The sequence below is a fragment of the Patiria miniata genome, unplaced genomic scaffold, assembly GCF_015706575.1.
Source record: "Patiria miniata isolate m_02_andy unplaced genomic scaffold, ASM1570657v1 HiC_scaffold_26, whole genome shotgun sequence".
Classification (NCBI taxonomy): Eukaryota; Metazoa; Echinodermata; class Asteroidea; order Valvatida; family Asterinidae; genus Patiria; species Patiria miniata.
In genome coordinates, this window is record NW_024037065.1 from 3,135,314 (window position 1) to 3,152,102 (window position 16,789).

Consider the following 16,789-nt stretch of genomic DNA (forward strand, 5'->3'; position numbering starts at 1 on the left):
TGAAATATTGGGGAGGAAGATGATGTGAATATACAAATTAATTTTGAATGGCCTTAGAATGACGTTTTAGTTTCAGAGCTCCCTGATTCGGATCCCACAGACAGATCGCCAAGTACATGTATGCCTAAGTGATTAATAAAGGGACGAGAAGAAGGGGAAAATGGGGGGAGGGAGTAGAGAAAATAGCGACATTAAGGGTACATGTAACTTGTTTGCACTCCAAAATTATGTTGAGAAAAGAGTTGTTCATATATGGAATTCTTTCCATCAACTACGTTAAAGTGTTCATGTATCCTCGATCCTCCTATTTCTGCACACCTAAGGCTTGCCGACTGGGATTCCTTGAAAAGAAGAAAGCCAGTTTTTTTGCGCTGAACCATACTTATGCACAAACTTGAGGTCATCCAGCATAGCGATTTGCAAAGCGAAATGTCTTTATTAGTGACAGCAAGCAGCGTTGTGCCGGGCATGCATTTTTGCGTGTGCTTTTGGAAAAATCCTGCCTAAATCTACAGTATGCAGAGGGCCCTGCGTCTTTGAAAATCAAAGGTCGTCGGGTGCCCGGAAGAAGGTCGTTAGGGTGAAAAATGGGTCGAAAGGTCATATTTGTATTTTTCGGGTAAATAATGGAGCGTGAAAATATCTTTTATCTGATATACATTTTGTAAGGTCGTTATGATTTAACATGTCGCTTTAGCGCATGTTTAAGGCAGCGGGAGTTCCGGGAAAGGTCGTTAGTATAAAAATTGAAATATCTTCAAAAATTAAGTAATATTTTGAAATAAAAATGAACAATGTTATTCTAATTAGGCGAAGTAAATAAAAAACATGTTTCTGGTCCGGGGTTTTTGGAACAAGGGAGGAAGCTGGGCCTTATATTTCCTGCAACCGTTGGTGTTCCACTGTTCAAAGACACTTTTAAAAATGAAAGACAAGTTGGACAAGAGAACTGAACATATTTACAGTGTCATTTAGAGTTGTATTGGTAATGGTATTTTTTTTTCCGATGAATTTGTGGACTTTTTCGGTGTTTTTTCACTACATTTTTCTAAAATAAAAAATAATTAAAAAATCCAGACGGACTCCAAAAAGGAAGCGGGCGGGGACGAGAAACATGTTGGTTTTTTTTACTTCGCCTTATCACAGAGTTTTATGAGTCAAAATTTCAGCCTTATGTGATTTTTAATTAAGAAATAAGAGCACAAAACCTTTTAACTCGATTATCTCCAAAAGTACTTTTTGCGTGCTGGGGCTGCTAACGACCTTTTGGCACACGATGAGGTGTCCTGGTCATGCAACTCAAGGAATACATTCTGCAAAATTTAGTCTTTTGCCTTTGGAAACAACTTTTCTCACACATTTCCATATATTATGTTGTTCAATTCCAACACACTTTTGATCATTGTAAAATGAATTTAAAAAAAACGTTAAGGAGGGAATTGTAAATTGAACCTATTTACCTATTGTAAATAAATTAAACGTAGATATTTACATAATTTTTATATAAGTTCAAAATGATGTAGGCCTATTTACATCAGAATTAATTTATACCATCTTTTAGTAGGTTTCATTAAAAAAAACTATCAGAGCATCTTTTTTTTAATAATTTATCATCCAAGTTGGGAAGTATCGTCAAGATGTCACTGAGCGTAAAAAATATGGCAAAATAATTGTAAACGTGTCATTTTTTCTGCACCGTAACTCTTGAACCACTGTTTAAACTACACACAAAATATTCGGCGGATTTACAACACAAGGGGACCAACAAAAATCAGCATTTGGTCATTTTTTTCGACTTCTGAGGACGTGAGAGCACACATCTTTGTATTTGTAGTTAGTAGTTTTGTTGACAAAAAAAACAAGTGAGGCTTGTTAATAACGACGGTAGGCTCTGCCATGGCATTTGTTTAACAATTAATTATTTTGTGCTAGGCCTACGCCTAGCCTAAGACATCCCTACATGCATGACATGCATGACATGATATAGGACCCATAGCCTACCTTTTAGATATGTGTTTCGGATACTATACTCTGGTCGATCCTTGGAGGACTTGACATACCTCAGAGCTTCCTCTGTCTGCGTCGCTTTTTTTCCTAATAATAGGCCTACGTTTTGGTCTGTCCATTGTGCCCGAAGATTTTGGCCTAAAACTCCTCAGATAAGAAACAGCTGCTGCGATCGCTCCGAACTCCTCAGATGTAGACCCACCGCACGCGCCGCGACGCGCCAAAACCGACCCACAACCTGAGGAGTTTCTTGGAGGGCGCTATTCAACAAGAGCCCATCAGAAAAACACACACTGCGCCCGCGATTACAGGCAATTTGAGATGTATTGTGCTGCCACCAGGAAATTTGAGGTTTTCAACGTAACGAAAAAAAAGATAAACAGCGCCCTCTAGGGTTGTTTTAATGCATATGAAAATTTGAGGGAGCTCCTCAAATTACTGGTCACACAATTATAACTCCTCGAAACGTTGGTGTGTGTGCGGACACAACTCCTCAATTGGTACGTTAAACAAACACCACCCCCCCCCCCCCACACACACACACCCATCTTTGTAAACACCTGCAATCGTGGACCTCCTATTACTCCTTTGTTCTGAAACTTTTTGGCTACAGTTCTCATTGGTTTTGTACACGAATTTCAATCGTGGACTATCGGTTAATTGTGAACATATTGTTTGTGCCCTAACCCTTTTGTCCTTTTTCCACGATTGCTGGTGTTTATATACTCGCAAAAAATGATGTTTCCAAAATATATGGCAATATAATGTGCTGGTTTTTACGAGAGATCATCTACACAGAATACATCCCACGGATGTGCATTAACTGTCGAAATAATGTTTCATTGTTTGGTTATTGGTACAAGATTGCCTATATAACAAGTTGTGCATTTGTTCTGTATATGAATGTATAGTCTGAATTACAAGGAAGTGGCCACAACCTTGAGTGTCGAGCCATGGGAAGATTATTGTCACGCTACAGCATCAACATTCCGAGGTAGGCCTGAAGCAATAATACACTAAGCAAGTACTGACTCGTGAGTTGGTTCTTGTCTGAACATTTCTCAACAAGTTTAAACTTTTATTTGACTGAATCATGCTTACCGTTGCACTCGTGTTTGATGAAGGATGGACTGAAACTTAAGAAGTAATACTCAAAAGCAAATTGTGTTTGTGATTTTGTGGGTGCTTACAGGCATATCATCTTAGAAACGAATGTTAGACCCTCTTGGTGTTGAACTAAGGCAAATACATAGGCTGAGGAGACGATCGTATGTAAATAAAGGCCCAAATTATGCAATTCACGTTGATCAGCACGACAAGTTAAAGGTTTATGGTTTTGCTGTGCATGGAGCTATAGATGGGTAAGATGCAATACCTGAACTAATATTAACGGTAGACAGTATAAACATTTATTTTAATTCTATTTGTATCCTTGTTGTCAAGCCGGCAAAACTTCCTTGATGTGTGTGGCTGACCCACTTTACACCTGCGCTTTTGCGTTTCGTTCAAGACATCTTAAGGCTGATATAATAATTATGCTTTTGGATACAAAAGTACACATAATTTTAAAAAGAGAAAAAAATACAAATACTTCCATCTCGAATTATATTATCTTGGATACAAACTGATTGAATAAGAGTTTATTTATTGAAAAGTTGAACAAAGAAAAATGTCCGGAACGGGGCTTGAATCTGCGAATAACCATTTTGGTGCTTTTATACAAATAGATTATTCCGCCCTTTGTTGCTAGTGCTCAAAATAGTCAACATCTTTTTTCAAGGGGCGCTAGTCATATGCCATAGACCATTATGCCATACGGCCATGAATCACACACAAAGTCACGATGGGGATCAGTTATTAGAAAGGAAAAATTTGATTGTACGTGTTCAGAAAACATTATAAAGGTGTATCATAGAATCACCAATTGTTTTTATTTTATTTAATTCATTCTGCTAATAAAACAAAGGTGCACTCCAAATCTCCTATCACACTGAAAAAAAGAAAGACTGAAGGAAGACAACGAAAACAATATTCAGTTTTAGAGGCGGGAGGAAAACCCATAAATGATATATCAGTGACTGAAAAACAAATCCACACGCCGGCTCTTTTGAGATTCGAACACGGGACAGCAATTAAAAGGCGTGGAATGTACAACTAGGCAAGCCTAACGTGGGGAGTCTCTCCCATTTTTGCATGCCTATGCATGTTTTTTTCCGAAAGATGACATGTTCTCTTTACGTCTTAATCTTGAAAGGAAATGATTATAGCTTCTTATCTTTTTAGTTGCTAAAGTATCCTACTAGAAGAAGTAACTGAACCTTTTTTATTTCAAAGATATTGTTTTTTTGCTGGCAGCTTTTCGAGAAGACTATTATGGCTGAAAGTAGCATACACCAACAATGACCCACGAGTTGTAGCTTCGTACTTTGTAGACTTTCTACGAGAACTAGAAGGTAAGCATAAGATGTCTGTAAGGCGAGGTAAAAAAGGAAAGGATCGTTTTTAGCATACCAGCCCACTGTCTTTTTGAGGGCCCCCTTGGTTTTACCTTAATTTGTACCAGTAGAAAATGAGGTGGAAAAAGCACAAATCGTCAACCGATCCATATAAAAATAAACTATGAGCTAACTAAAATTCATAAAACATTGTAAACATGTTCAATTCGCTTGTCCAACATGTGTCTCATTATTCTTGTGTCTCTGAAAAGTTGAAAATGTACCGTTGTCGGAAATCTAAAATAGAATGGCCCACACCTAAATGAATCAATTAAAATGCCCCTTCTCTTCCCTTCAGAAAAGCCGGACGCTTAACATTGTTTTTTTAATACTTTACCTTATACGAATCGAATCAGAGTTTATCCAATTCCATATTCACCTTGAAGTGATAGTCATGCATTTAAGTTTCCTCTGTGTGAAGACTTATAATACAGAAAACTGCCAAATTTTGCAGGGGTCCCACGCTGCATCCAGATGGACAGGGGAACTGAAAACGTCCTGATTGAAGACATTCAAGTCGCATTTCATTCCGAGTATAATGATGCCAATGACTACTGTGTTATTAAGAGTACGTCCCCACATAACCAGGTAGGCCTGCTTTGGCAACCTTTTTAATTTAATGTTTGTTTTCTTCGAACTCTATCAGGTACGCAGTTACTGTAAATGTTCGTATGATTCATTTTGTTATAAAATCCCAAAGCAAAATACCACGTAAAGGGTATATCCTGGAGTTTGAAAGGTACAGGAGGCCCGTACGCCTTTCTTGAAGGCCAGAACCCCAAAAAGAAGACCCTCCCCCCTTCCCCCTGACCTCACCCAAAAATGAAACGTTATTCCCTATATGTTTAATCTTGTCCATCTTCATTTAAACGTATATACGTGTAAAGGAGACATTTTCATATCTCCCTAATGTCACGGCCCCCTTTAGAGGCACAATTTTTAATGTCGCAATTAGGTTATATTTGTTGCTCGTGGTCGAATTAGTAAACATACCGAAATTCGTGGAAAAGGGACAAGGGAATAGTCGGTTAGGGCATGCACATTGAAGTTTTAAAAAAGTATATGGGGATGTCTCCCAAATGTCCAATCCAGGGTTATGATATGCAAATCATTACATGTGATTATAATGTGTTTGTTTTAACAGCGGATCGAACGCTTCTGGAGAACGTTGTTTGCTATGATGGAGAACTATTGGGTTGATACGTTTCGTTTGTTTTCTGCATGAGGTTACACTGGATTGTACTTCACCGTTACACGTGTGAGACTTATTGGTATTTGTACTATTATAAGGCCGCTATTAAGAAATACAATACAAGCATGGCTCACTTAATATTATGCGTTTTCTTATACGCACGACCCTATGCTGGGGTTGAACATGTAATACGTTTTTGAGTTAATATCCGATTTACAAACTTCAACAAACTGCAGGGAATGTCTGAGGTTTTGCTTCAACCAGATAATTCAGTGCGAGTTGGATGATGTAAGAATAGAATGGAATCAGCACCGGACTAGAGCATCTCCAAACCCGGAAAACCAGACGCCGGATACCAGTGATTGGTGTATAAAAGTCAAAAATGAGGGGTTTTGAAAACCCGCAAGGGGGGACCCTGTCTGCTGCTGTCCAGAATTCCAACAAGTCACTCAGAGAAACGTCCATATATTTCTCAACAAAATTGAAGAACAAAAACAAAGATTTGTCATTGATGAGCATCATTTATACAAATGGCTTCGAAATATCTTCCGCTTTTTTTTTTAATGTTTTGTCGACGTGAAAGCAGTTAACTTGTTAAACTTTTAAAGTTCAGAAATTCAGAGTTGATAACTTTCTGAAAAGGGTCACGTGCTGCCCAGGATGATATCCCTATTGGCCTTTAGAGGTAATGTTGCTACAAGTTGAAGGTAAATAGTCTGGAGTAGGGCCTTTCAATTAGGAGGGGTTTTATGTTAGTGTGGTAGCATTCAGTAAATTTGAAGATACTTATCGTCACTGACACCACGAAGTTACACCCATCTACATACCAGTAAAAACTAGCAATCGGAGAAAACGGCAAGTCAATTTGAGCAGTGACTCAAGTGAGAAAATACAAGCATTTTCTTAAAAAAAATCTCATCATAGGGTTTGTACACAGGGTGTTGAGTGAACTTCGTATATGGAAATCTTTCCGAGCGATTTCGGTGTCATTAAATTTCATCCGACGTGTCCGAAATTCAACAATGGTGGCGTTCGGAAATTGGGCACACAATTGTCCGAGTCACTGAGTGGTCCCTCATTTAACGTGGGGCACTTGAGTCGGAAAGAATTCCATACTGGGCCACCACTCACATTCCTTAATATGACCTGAAAAGAACCGAAAGTTGCAAATCTCATGAAGAAACACTATTTAAGGAGTGCAAGAATCATACTAACTTTTTCTGCCTTGGCCCATCCATAGACTTTGTGCAGGAGGTCTGAGTTGTTTGATGGCCAAGTATATGGAATTCTTTTCGGGCTGACTTTGCACTTCAAAATAAAATCAGAAAATCACACCATAATTGTTTTTGGAGTGAACAGTAGTGAGAAATGTTTCTGTTGAAAATGCACCACCAGTTAAGGGCTTCGTAATATTAGGAAAAATAGAATGTCAAACAACTTGACTCATTGACTGTTGACTTTAGACAATTGGACCGTTTTCTTCCCTCATTTAAAAAAAAAAATTATTCCTGCACAAATCCTAGGTGCCCATCTCGGACGAGATAAAACATACAACAACGTTGCGAAGAGATATTTTTGGCCTGGCATCCAAGCAGATGTGAAGGAGTTCATGAAGTGTTGCGATGCTTGCCAGCGTGCCGTACCCACCCTCACCAAGTCAACATCAGCCCTCCATCCGATACCTGTGTCTAGAGTATGGGATCAGGTAAGTTGTAATGTATAGTGTCATTCATAGCTTTCCAAACAACAAAATAATGTGTGACCAGCAGTTATTGTTTTTAGAATGCACACATGGAGTGTACAGTACTGTCATTTCTTCTTCTTTTTTGCACAGGTTGGATTGGATATGATTGGGCCTCTCACAGAAACCCCAAGAGGAAACAAATATTTAATCACACTTAGTGATTATTTCTCCAAGTGGCCGGTAGCTGAGGCAGTGCCCAACAAATCAAGTCGGACAGTGGCTCTGTTTCTGTACAAGACAATTACAATGTAGGTGAACATTCATCTCATGTCCTACTTTGCAACGTGGGCTGGTTTTCTTTAACCCTACCTCACCTACTACAGAATACTACATGTTTTGTGCACACTTGTGTGGAATGAAAAAAAGGGAAAGTACCATGTACATCATTGGCTTTCACTATGATTTTCAGAAATGAAGTATTTGAAGGGTTAGTTTAATAGATCAAAATATTGTTACACTGACATGTTTCAAATTTTGTGTTCGAAAATGCTGGAAAAAGTAGTCTGGTTCCCTTACTCCACTAAAGATGAAACGGATCAATTTATAGATGCCAGGACAATTGTAAGGTAAAGGAACCTGTTTAGCTGGCCTACACCCATTCAGGAATATGTAACCAATAGCAAACAAAATTTGGACTGAAAAAAATGGTAACTTTGGAGCAGTAGTTGAAAATATAGTTAGGCTTTTCCAACAGTGGTCGGCCGACCACCGTTGGAAATGTATACAAAAATTCCATTTTCTTGAAAATAACTTCACACCAGGTGCCATAATTTTACAAGATGCTTTAGACTGTCATTTCCCAACATCCTAGTAAGGTATTTCGTAAAAACTTTGTATTTACATTTTTCAATGTTTGCAAATGTTGTATATTCCCTTCAAGTAATCAACACTGCAGTATGTAAGAGTAAGTTAACGCTTCACATTAGCCTTGTTAGATTAGTTGCCAGGAAAACCAAACATATAAGCATCTTTTGCATGTACTTTGCAGCTTGAACACTGTATAGTGTATTTTAGTGACGTTTCTTGACTGTTTTACCTGTTGTCAAAAGTTTGTCCTCTTTTTTGTTGTTGAAGGTTTGGGTGCATCAAGATCATCATAACCGACCAGGGGAGGGAATTTGTGAACAAAGTAAATGCGGAGCTATTTCAGCTAACTGGGGCAGAGCATAGAATGACATCTGCATACCATCCCCAGACAAATGGACTGGATGAGAGGTTCAACCAAACGTTACAACGGTGTTTGGCAAAAGTTGTCAATGACAAGTAGGACAACTGGGATGAGAACCAAGATGCCGTCCTATTTGGATATCGAACTTCGGTTCATGCTTCTACCGGGTTTTTAACCCTTTTATATCATGTATGGAAGGTAAATATAAAATTGGTAAAAATCGTACAACACCAAACAAAACCCAGTGATATCACTAAGTCATTCCACTCCAACGCTCAAACCTTTCACACAGGCTAGTCACCAACAATCAGATCACATATCAAGCAAACTATAGCCAAATTCAAACAGACACAGCTGACAATTTGTGGGCACTGGTGGCATCAATCACCCACATTCCAAGCAAAGCCCAAGCTAGTTACATAAACAGTCACAGCCAGTCAATCTTGCTTGTTTCTAGGCTAGGGAATTCTTAAACGTTAAAAACAGTCACCTGATCGATTTTAGCTGAAAGGACAAGTTAGGACATTATGTATGTTTGCAATGTTACATTTTATTGTTTTAGCACACATTCATTATCAGCAGCCTTTAAAAATAGTTACATAATGACAATAATTTTGAAAATATCTGGGCTCCACAGGTCTTCATATTAAATTTGTGTTTTACATATGTGACAAGTGTACATATGTTCCTTTAAATGTAATCGAGTTTAAGATACCCCCTTTAATTCTTTTGTGTTGACATGTTACGCAAAGTAGCTTTTGTGTAGCGCCCTCGGCGGTTCCGCCTTGTTAAATTATTTTCGCGGGCTTCGTCATTACCTTGTCATGCGAAGAACTGACAACATGTACATTTTTGTCTTCGTGCTACAGGTAATGACTGTTTGATTATTTTCATTTCTTATTTAACTGTACTTTATACACAAGTTTAGATATATCCTATATCAAGTCTAAGCTTATCATGTTTGTAAAGATTTCGTCATGTACAATGATAACTTAGAGAGTAGATATTTTGCTCAGAAAACAATGATCTCCGATGAGTCAATTCCAAAACATTAGGTCCGAAGCCGATAAATGTTGTAGTTTCAGATTATACTTTATTCCCATTTTCCTTTTAGCGTCTTAATTAATTAACTGTAAGTTTGATGTTCCTTGATTTGTTACCGTGACATTTCCGTTACTTTGTTTGATTTAATTACTCGGGGCAAATGCAAGATGGCGGTCCCAAGAACAGTTTGGGCGGGATTTTCAAGTCTTCATTTACATTTATATTATTTCGACCTGCTTGTAAATTGTGTAAATAGCCTAATTCGCATTACCAGATTATTAACTTAATGTCAAACGTTAACTTGTCGATTTAAAGTCTAAACATTGTTTCATTTATTGATTTTACCTTGTCATGCGAGGAACTGACAACATGTACATTTTTGTCTTCGTGCTACAGGTATCAAATAAATCACCATTTGAATAAGAAGTCCATCCAGTTGTCGTTCCCTCAATAGTCTCAATAAAACGATCCGTCACACATACAACCACAGTCCACTACAAAGATGATATGGATATTCTGCTATCTTGTGTACAGGGAGCCCATGCTGCCTGTTGACCTTATTGATCCACCTGCTGGCCTTCGTGATTGTGATCAGCCTGATGGCAGTGGTGACAATGTTGGCCAAGCCGATCCTGTCGTGAAGTCTATGATGGCAGTACGACAGGCAGTGGCACCCCAGGTAAAGAAGAACATCCTCAAGGCGCAGGCCAAGCAGAAACAGGACTATGATAAACGTCACCAATCCAAGAAGGTATCTCTAATCAGTCATACAGTTTTACGACCACTGAGTCAGTTACAGATGAGATGCAATGTGTTAGCTATTAATAACTATTTGGTCATACTTGTTTTTGGAAATCTACTTTGTAATTCAATAGCCTAAGACATTTGTGTAACCTACGCACCACATTGTTTTTTTTATCCATCTTTGTTTTATAACTCTCCTGCAATATAATTCAACTCATAAAGTGTAACAATTTTGAAATTAAGGATTGAGTGACAGAAACACAACTAGAAGTGTATGTCTGTTGAAAACAAAACATACAGCTTTTCCGTTATTTTATATTGGACTGTTAAAGGCTTAAGTTAGATAGTTGTTGTGACAGAAAACAAGTCTAAGCAGATTTTGAAGTAATAAAAATAAACGGAAAGTACTTGACATTTTTTTAAATTGTGTGCCTCACCTAACCAACCTAATAGAAAAGAATCTTGAATTTAGCATGTTGCGTTCATCAGGTAAATCTAGCACCAACCTTTGATTGTTATCATTTTAACTTTAAAAAGACTGTTTACTATTCTTGTATCCTACTGCAGAGATTTCCAATTGGGACCTTTGTGCTTCTGAAGAATGCACGAAAGGCTACTCGGAAAGGGGGCAAACTGCAACCAAATTGGACTGGCCCCTATATTGTCACGGAGGTGCACGAAAAAGGATTGCAGCCTGACCAATGCACAGACAAAACAGCCACGGTCAGGTCGTGTCAAAAGCTGCCTCTTAAAGCAGTATTTCAGAAGTCAACCTGATAGTTGTCCTGAGAGAGGTAAGGCTGAATCCTTTTCCGGTTTTTAGGTTTTTTGTGTGTGTGTATTGTTCATTTTTCTGTTTATTTGTTTTTGACATTTCAGTGCAACATGCTGCATGTTCCTGGGTCATGCCGTGTAAAATCACCCCAAAAATGAAGGTTTAAGCCCCATCCATTCAAATTGGATTGTATTTGAAATAATTGGATCTTATATCTTGTTGGATTTTACATGGAGTAATTTCGACTAAAAATGCTGAAATTTTCAGTTTAAGCTCCATGGCAGAAACAAATTTGGCACTACTGCCTGCCATTGTTCGGCAAGTGTGGTCAAAATGGGTGACCACACTCCATTACCTGTAAGCCAAATTTGTTCATATTGATTTCTTTGAAAAGGTTACATCACAAGAAATCAAACTGTATCCTCATTTTTTTCATGTATGAGTAATTGGAAGTATGATGACTTTTTACTTTGACCTTGAATTTGACGTTGCATCCTTTGAAATGGGTTGATGTATATTAAAATCAAACAAGTCACATCATTAAGATGTGCATTAATAAAAAATATCCATCAGAATATTTCTGTGCAATGTTTGTGTTCGTTTACTGCCTAGTATCAACATGTTCATCATCTCAGTAGACAACAATTCAGTTTTTCATCGACAGCAAAATAGGAAAGTTTGTTTTGGAAAATAGGTTTTCATAGAAAAAAAATCCTCTGTTGCCTTTGAATCAGATATCAGGTCCCAGCATTCAAAGGACTCAGTGAGTACACAGGAATACCATATTTGTTCTTGTGTATCCATCGTTAAAGAACAAAACCTGATTTCTGAGGTCTGAGTCTGATCCCTTAAATACAGTTATTTCAATATAGTCTACTAAGTATTAACACGTTCGTTAATTTCTTCAGTTGGCTCTAACATCATGATTGTAAAAGGACCCTGTGAAAACTAGCCTGTCAACCCAAGTATTCCAAATCATTTCTTTTACTTGAGCATCTCATTACATTTTAAAGAAGACGAGCAAACAAGCAAGTTCAACCAACGATGTGCCCCCACAAGATGTCAGAACTACATCCCGTCCAAAGAAGAGGAAGGTAACTATGCTTCTGGATACTGAACACAGTTAACCAAAACCCTAGATTCCCTTTTTGCCATGAACCACCCTCAATCCTCCAAAATCTTCCACTTATGTTCCGAAGAAGGATGTTTTGTATTTTTTGTGTGCTGAGAAGTAATGTTGATTAATTCCTTTCCTTTTAGCGCTTCGTAAAGGAAAATGTTCTAAATATTGCCTGCCAAATGTTGCCTACCAAATATCGCTTTATGATTTGAAAGTTTGTGACTGTGTTTACATTGGCCCATTCACTTTATATGTTTTGTCTCATTGCTACACAGATCACCCCACACAGTGTCAATTCTTGTTATATGAGTTCTGTAGCGAGGGTCATTGCAAACAGTGGAATCATTGCAGCATACTTTTTGAGCGACCATTATATACCTGTATCGGAGGTCCTGAAGGACATTGTCGGACATGACGTCCAAAGTGGTGCAGTGGAGGGAGTTGTAGTTACCATGCTGTTTCCCAAGTTTAACAACAACCTTCAGCAGGATGCTTTTGAATTGATTGAGGCGATTGCGAGTGCAACTTGCACTCGCTGTGTTGGAGAATGCAGTTTGCTCAAGAGGTAATTGAAAACGTAATGATGATGGTCTTATAAAATAACAACTAGTTTATTAATTAAATCTATATCATTTTATATCATTGACAAGATTTTTTTTTTATGTTTTGTGACTTATTTTTCAATTAGTGAGTGTTGTTTAATAGACCACCAGAAGAATAATGATGTGTCCTCTGTTTCCAGAAATGGAAAAGCATCTGTGTTATCACCAGAAATAACAGTGTCGCTATCCACTGAAGATTGTAGGGACTAGCAAAGAGTATGCATGTTGTACCTCCCCTTCACTGGGAAATAGAATGACATTTGACTTTTTCCCCCACAGCTTTTTCACCATTGGGCTAAGGAATGAACTGACATGTACAGAGTGTGAGAATAACTGGAGAAGTGGAGACAGCAAGCTGCCAAGCATTCCTCTTGAAGCACAGTCAGATGTGTCAACTGATGTTGCAGAACTTTTCAATGAATTCTGGAACTGGAGCCCGGTACCCTTCAGAGGAATTTGCGACAAGTGGTCAATTCAGTTTGCATTTGACTATGAACGTTGTGCAAGAGAAAGTTTATTTTTTGACTTTCACCAGTATTCATAAATACCCACAACAGGTTCATTTTAAATTGTCAAATTTCATTTTTGCTTATTTTGAAAAATTGAAGCTAACTAATTGCGGTTTCAACAAAAAATACGTTGCAAAATTGGAATAATAAGCTGTAAAATGTCATTTCCATGAACGCCTCCAAATTATTGCAAACTCGAGCCATCTTTTCATCGTTTCAAATATTTTTTATTGATGCTCCATTTCTCAAAATCGTACAATTGTATATACATTTTCAAACTTTAATGCATAATATGCATATAAATGATCCCATGGATAAATCAACAAATACAACAGTACAAACGGACGCTTCCAATTACAATAGCCTGCCTGGTGGTGTGTTTTTCGGGCGACTTTAAGCAACTTTTTTTTAGCTTTCTTAAAGAAATGACTATATCCATTCTATTAATTCATTTCGTTGCTACAAACTTCAACATCTGAGGCTAAATAGTCATATTTTAAAAGAAAGAGCATCTCTGATAAGATTTAGGTTGCGTTCCGTGCAAAAATCCTATAACAACGCATAACATTATTACCTTCAATGAATTTTCTATAGTTGGTGCTTACTATGGACGTTTTGCTGCTTTCAGTTCCCATTGTCGAATTTCGGAGCACAGATTATAACATTTGCGACGATTTGTTCATATTCCACCATTATTTATTTTTTTTATCCCTATACATCAAACCACCAAACGTCAAGGGATAGATTTATTTACCCCCTTACATCAAACCGCCAAACGTCAAGGGATAGATTATTTTACCCCCTCACATCAAACCGCCATACGTCAAGGGATAGATTTTTGTACCCCCTCACATCAAACCGCCATACGTCAAGGGATAGATTTTTGTATCCCTTCATATCAAACCACCAAACGTCAAGGGATAGATTATTTTACCCCTTCACATCAAACCGCCAAACGTCAAGGGATAGATTTTTTTATCCCTTCGCGTGATCTTGTTTGTGGACACTGCCCTCTCTTGGTCATAGCTTACAACCGTAAAGACCGTTTTAGCCAATTTTTCGGCTAACTTTGACAGATTTTTGTCAAAAAACTGTGTTTGACATAATTTTTGACAGAATGAATTTTTGGGGGCAGCTTTCTGGCAAAATATTCCGCATAGATGTGGTTATTTGAAAGAAAAACATAGCAGATTTGAAGAAAAAAATAACTTACATCTGTTCATGTCTTCAGTCTTTTCAAACAAACCCTTTCAAAATTGGACAAATTGCTATGCCTGGTCTACTGCTGAGCTGAGGTTAATTCACATCATAGGGAAATGGACGTCGTGATGCAGCTGCGTTTTGCCTGAAATTAACTTAAGGCAATGTTACATTTGCATGTGATTTTAAGTGTTTATAGTGCATTTCGAGTAATTCTGGGTCATTTGGCAGATTTTTGATAAATCTGACCATGGAGGATTACTATTCATCCATGATCTGACAGATTTTTGAAGTGCATTTGGCAGAATTTGGCCATGACCTTACGGTCACCCTGCTTATAACGCGCCGGACGCGCCAGGCGAGCGCGCACACCTGCGCCCCTTCCGCCGTTCCACCATGTCCACTGGCCCGAGGAAGGACAAGTGTCCGAAGATTTGGCAAAGACTTACCGGTGAGCACTGCACTATAATGATCTTTCTTTAACTACTTCATTGGTGCTACGCAACACCCCACTTTGTTATTGATTCCCCCGTTCAATATCCATGGTTTTGTGATGCTGTATGGACAGTGCTGAGTGATGTGAGGACAGCCCTTCGCGATTTTAGGATTTGTTCTATCTGCTTTGATCAGCCGCTGGCGCGCATGACGTACGTGATTAATTTCATCTGATGTCCGGGCCGACTGAAATTAATTGTTACCGCGACACTTACTTGTCTTTGGGCACATGATTCATGTCCATGGGTTAATCCAGTATCAAACATGTCAAACGGGTGAAGAACAACTCAACAAGGTAATTAAGTATTGCATAAGTTAAATTTTAAAAGCATGTCATTGTCAAGGGAGACCCTAGCCCCATAAATGTGGCTTATTTACTGGACTGCCTCCGTAAGCAGTACATTAAATAGGCCACATTTATGGGGCTAGGGAGACCCATATACTAGGCCTACATCATACATGATATAATGATAATATGCATGATCTGCAGCTCTGACTGGTGTACAATGTACTTCATTTGTTGTTCTTGTGTGCACAGTACGTGCCATGGCAGGCGGTAGACATGGTCAACATGCGGCTATTTATAATAGAAATATGCATCATTACATGTTTTGGAAAAAATGTCGCAACCTGACGGCACTTTTTTTCTCACATCATCTAATGAAGGTCTGCAGTCATTGCAAAAATTATGATAAGACGTAAATCTGGGACTGACAAATATTTCCAATTTTGTTCGGAAAATTTTCTTGACTCATCTCCATAGACTTTTGTACACAATCGCGGAAGTGGCGTCAGGTTGCAACATTTTTTTCCCATGTACATGTATGTGTATGTAGTATGCTGCTACAGACTTCAACTTGAAAATTATATAAGACTGGCCCATAACTACATGGATATGTCAGCGCCATAATTACATACATGTACGTGGATAGGCAATGCATGACACATACAATACATGCATACATAAATACACACACCCAGACACATAGGCCTATGCACATAAATATACATGTGTGCTATTAATACAAGTTCAAGTTTGATTCTTCTTACATTTATAAGTTTTAAGGAATTACACAGCCTGCATATAGAGCACACTTCCATGGCACTAGTGTTTATTCAGATTCTGATTGTGAGTTGAAATTCAACATGTTCAAGAATCAAGTGGCTGCATGTCGATGCCCAATTTATGTTACTGTAACCATTAGAGGAACTGAACCAAACAAGTAGCTTGAGTAACTCCAGCTCTAACATGTCTAATGCTCATCTTGATCTCAGTTGAACAACTGGAACTACAAACTGTGAATTAGAATGGGTCAAGGTTAAACTCCATGGGTACTACTGATCGGATGTTTCTACATGCCTCATTGAAATGCTAGTGACATCAGTGAACTCAGCAGATTGTTGAAAAAACTAACTAAAAACGGGCTTTCAGACAAGCATATCATCCTCGCCGGAGATTTCAATTGCCCGAACATTGATTGGGACAATTGCACTGTTGACCTAAGAAGCAGGGACACGCACAAAACTGTGCTGTATAACATCGTCCAAGCACTGTCCGCATCTACATGATCTACCAGAAATCACTTGACTCTGGCGACCTACCTACAGACTGGCTGAATGCCGACATATCATGTGTGTTAAAAAAAGGGGATAAACACCTCGCTGAAAACTATCGGCCTATCTCCCTAACGTCT